This window comes from Crocuta crocuta, unplaced genomic scaffold, assembly GCF_008692635.1.
Source record: "Crocuta crocuta isolate KB4526 unplaced genomic scaffold, BGI_CrCroc_1.0 scaffold111, whole genome shotgun sequence".
NCBI lineage: Eukaryota > Metazoa > Chordata > Mammalia > Carnivora > Hyaenidae > Crocuta > Crocuta crocuta.
In genome coordinates this window covers 3,014,065-3,018,492 of record NW_027527611.1, presented here as the reverse complement: position 1 = coordinate 3,018,492, position 4,428 = coordinate 3,014,065, and the positions used below count along the sequence as shown (strand labels likewise).

General features: G+C 44.9%; 1 non-coding gene across 1 annotated transcript; it reads right to left on the bottom strand.

Annotated features, from left to right (window-relative positions):
- Positions 1–1,225: 1,225 nt before the first annotated feature.
- Positions 1,226–1,298, bottom strand: TRNAK-UUU (transfer RNA lysine (anticodon UUU)). The gene has a single exon. It is a non-coding gene; the product is annotated as a tRNA-Lys (tRNA).
- Positions 1,299–4,428: the final 3,130 nt, after the last annotated feature.

Here is a 4,428-nt window from a genome sequence, read left to right as displayed (position 1 = left end):
GTGGGGCTTGGTCAGGACCCTCACTCCCGTCTGGGTTTATACTTCTAACCGTGCATTTGCAAGTATCTGTTGGGTTTTTTGAAGTCTACTAGAGATGAGTCCCCAGAAGGCAAAGCCCTTATATGTCCATTTCTGAATCCCAGTGTCTGAACCAAGCTGGGGGCTTATTTTAAATGACTCGTAATCGGGGCGCCTGGGTGGCTTAGTCGGTTAAGCGTCCGACTTTCGCTCAGGTCATGATCTCGCGGTTCGTGGGTTCGGGCCCCGCGTCAGGCTCTGTGCTGACTGCCAGCTCGGAGCCTGGAGCCTGTTTCAGTCTGTGACTCCCTCTCTCTCTGACCCTCCCCTGCTCACGCTGTCTCTCTCTCTCCTAGAAATAAATAAAAATATTCAAAAATAAAAATAAAAAAATAAATGACTCGTAATCAATTTCTAATTAATAGAAAGGAAGTCAAGATATATATTTTTATTGTGCACAAGTCATGGTAAAGTGACGCAGTGCAGTGATTTAGAGCTTGAGCTATAGAATCTGGTGAACTTGGAATTCAACTCTGAGTCCCGGATCAAGTTACTTGAATCCCAGATCCCTCCTCCAGGAAATGGCCGCATTGCTATACCTTGCTTCTCAAGACATGTGCAGCACACAACACTCGTCGTGTTATATATTGTATGTGTTTATTTGTGTGCTTCGCATCCTCTGACCTACTCGTGTTCATGCTCCTGGGGGGCGGGCACTGTACCCACTGAGCTCACTATTCCATCACCTGCCCTTAGAGTAGAGGCAGCACCTTGGTGACTATTAGTGAATGAAAGAGCCCACGGAGCTGTAGTGAGGCGTTTCACGGAGTGCCTGGTGCATAGCGAGTGTCACGTAACTGAAGTTTGCCCCACCGCTTCCTCTTATCCTTATTAATAAGTACTAGTCAGAGCATTGATGAGTAAAAACATGAGGATTTACAGATTTTCTGCACAGAGAAACTTGAAAGTAGGTTCAAAGTGTATAAGGTTTGAGTTAGTAGATGGATAGGATTTGTTTATCTTAAACATGTGAGTTGCCTTGATGTAAATCAGAACTTGTACAGTGTTTGAACACAGTCTGCTTTTTTGAATGAAAGTATAGTCATTGTATCTGTTATACATAGGCTAATGAATTGCTAGATTATCTTTTTTTTCTGTATTGAAAATCATTAGATATTTTTTTCTGAAAGATTTTAGATAATTACTATACCCAACGTGGGGCCTGAACCCACAACCCTGAGATCAAAAGCCTCATGCTCTACCAACTGAGCCGGCCAGGCACCCCTAAGTCATCAGATATTTAAGAGAAAAGTCTGCTGATAGACTCTGTTCCTCCCCTTTATATGCTCCTAATTCCAGTTTGAGCAGAAGTGTAAATCAGAAAAAGAAATAGATTTTTCTTTTAGGTGACAATATTTCCAAAAAGGCCTTTGAGTCTCAGATTCTTTACAATTTCTACTGATTTCTTAGTAGGGTGACCCTGTCCCTCGGGCCATTTAAACTGTATTGCAAACACGTAGTTTTTGGAATTCACACACTAACTTCTGGTGGCAGAAAGATGGCGACAATGGTGTCCTTTAGGAACTTGGGTCATGACATCACTGAGTCTTACACGACATTTCAATGGGACCTTTACATTTCCCTCAGGTAGTTAAGCATGGCCTACCTGTTAAATGTTATCTGTCTTCTAGGTCATCCAATCCCTTGAGTTTTACCAGCAAGTTATTATTTTTACATTGTGTGCTCTGAAAAAATCTTCTTTCTGGGGAACATTGGAAAGATATGCACGATGTTAATTTTCTGACTGCTTAAGAATGACTTGAATATAATAACCATTTGCTACATGATATATAAGGCATATCTCTTGTGTTTATTAAAAAAGGAGTTACTCCCGCAATTATATAATAAAAGTATCCTGTTTATATTTGAACTGAACATCTTTGAGTGTTTGTTATTTTTATGTGTTTTCTTTAACTTTTTAAAAATTCATTTCCTTTCTTAATCAGTCTTCTACAGTCGGTTTCCCATTAACCAGTGATGACCGGATACTTTGATTGATGAAGTTGGCAACTTCTTTAATATATTGAGGGCATAAGAGAGATGACAGACATTTTAATTACAAAGTATTCTACAATACAAACTCACTTCCAGGCGTGAATCATTTCTTTTCAAATACTCACACCTGGCTTGCCAGGTGACTCATGTCCCCTCTTGTGAGGCCAAAGTAGAGTTCTGGTGGTTTCTTGAAACAGCCATGAAGCAGGCATAGTACCTACCTCCAACTTTATTGTGACCGAATCCCTTGGCTGCTATTATTGAAGAAAACCCGGAAGCTTTCCAAGGAGACGCGAGCCATGGGGAGGGGTCTTCCATGACTCTCACTTCCCCTTCCCTTTGGTGGGGGCTGGGAGCTGTCACTTCTGAGTGACCAGGGCCTCAGGGGGCTATTGACCCCTCTAGAAGGTCTGGCCCAGATGATGAAAAATCATCGTCTCCTCATTCTCCTCCTGCAGGGCTGGGAAGGTGTTACCGGGAGAGGCAGCCCGGGCAGCGCCGACAGCTCCATGCCGGGCCGCGGGGGCTCCTCCAGAGCATCTGAGATGCGCTGCGGGCCTCCACGGGCTACACAGGCGGCTCCAGGCCCACACGGATCATTAAGGATAACAGAGGGCAAAGCGCGCTCCAGCCGCTGCTGAAGACGAGCTCGCAGGGGCGTTCCCGGTGTTCGGCAGGAGCCCCTGTGTCTATAAAGCTACGTTTGAATCTAATCAGGTCTTTTCAAAATCGGCTACAGTGAATCCTGGTGTTTCTGAAGAGACCTCAGCAGGTGTCCCCTGGCGGGTGGTGGTAGGAAGAATGGTCTGGCATCCAAGCCTGCTCCCTCATGGTTAAACCAGAGCAATCCTGGGTTTATCTCTTTAATGTTCAAGGTGAAATTTTATGTGAAAAGTGCCATCTGCTGCTAAGAAGAAAGAGAAGGTCTGAAGAGTATGTCACAGTTTGGCTCTGTGACTCAGACGTCCAGAAATGGCCTTCTGCTCTGTCGGCCTTCCTACGTAAGAAAACAAGGGCTGTCGGAGGTGGCGAGACGTGGTGACTTGCTCCACGGCGCTACGCCTGCCGTGACTCCATGGAATAAACACACAGGCTTTGAATTGTCACGTGTCTCGCTTATAAGCAAATCCAGTAGGGCTTCTAGAAATAAAGTTGAAAACTCTTCTTAGACATGGTTTTGTATTCTGTCCCATGAAATTTCCTTTTTAAAAAATATTTATATATTTTTGAAAGAGAGAGACTGAGCCAGAGCACAAGTGGGGGAGGGCAGAGAGCGAGGGACACACCCACAGAATCCAAAACAGGCTCCAGGCTCTGAGCTGTCAGCACAAGCCCGACGTGGGGCTCAAACCCACAAACTGCAAGATCGTGACCTGAGCCGAAGTCGGATGCTCAGCTGACTGAGCCACCCAGGCGCCCCTGTAGCGTGAACTTTCTTATATAAAATGCAGTAACACTCCCCAATTTGTGAAATATGGGGAAAATATGGGCTTCTCATAAAGAAGGTTTCAGAATAACACCCATGCGGCCAATGACACAGGAGCAAATTATTCAAATGTGATGAAACGGTCTCTTCTCCCTTTCAGACTTTCTCGAAGGCATTAAAAAGTAAACATTTTAATAAAGAAAACAAGATTAAATTCCAGGAGGACAAGCCCATTACTTTTAATGAGATTCTTTGAGATGAAGCACCGTAGCTTAATTGGTTAAAAAAAAAAAAGATTGGAAGGTAATTATTTGCATAGGAACAAAAATAATCAAAATAAAAAACACCTGTAGTTGTTCGTCAAGAACAGGAATCTAAAGAGGTTTTCATGTTAGACACTGTCTTTTTTTTAAGTGTATTTACTTCGAAACAGACAGAGATAGCATGAGCAGGGGAAGGGTGGAGAGAGAGGGAGAGAGAGGGTCCCAGACAGGCTCTGCGCCACCAGCTCAGAGCCCGACGTGGGGCTTAAGCTCACAAAACCATGAGATCAGGACGTGAGCTGAAACAAAGATTGAACACTTAAGTGACTGAGCCACCAGCGCTCCCTAGACCTTGTCTTAAATGGTGCTCATTTAGTCAGTGGTCAGAACAGTAGGAGGCCTGGCTGAGTCCTGGCGGGGCCGCTGCCTGGCTGTGAGTTCAGGAGCAGAGCTCGACCGCTGGGTGCGGAGCTGACCCGCCCGCAGAGCGGTGGCTTGGATTGGATCGTCCGTCCGTTATAGCTCCAGCACTTCAAGGATCTGATTCAGCACTTTTACTCATGCTGCTTCCTTTCCTTCCTGAGACTTTAATCAGAAACAAATATGCATCAGAGAGCCCAGTTCACGGCCCCCACATATTTGTGTTGGGTGAGTGGACAGAAATAC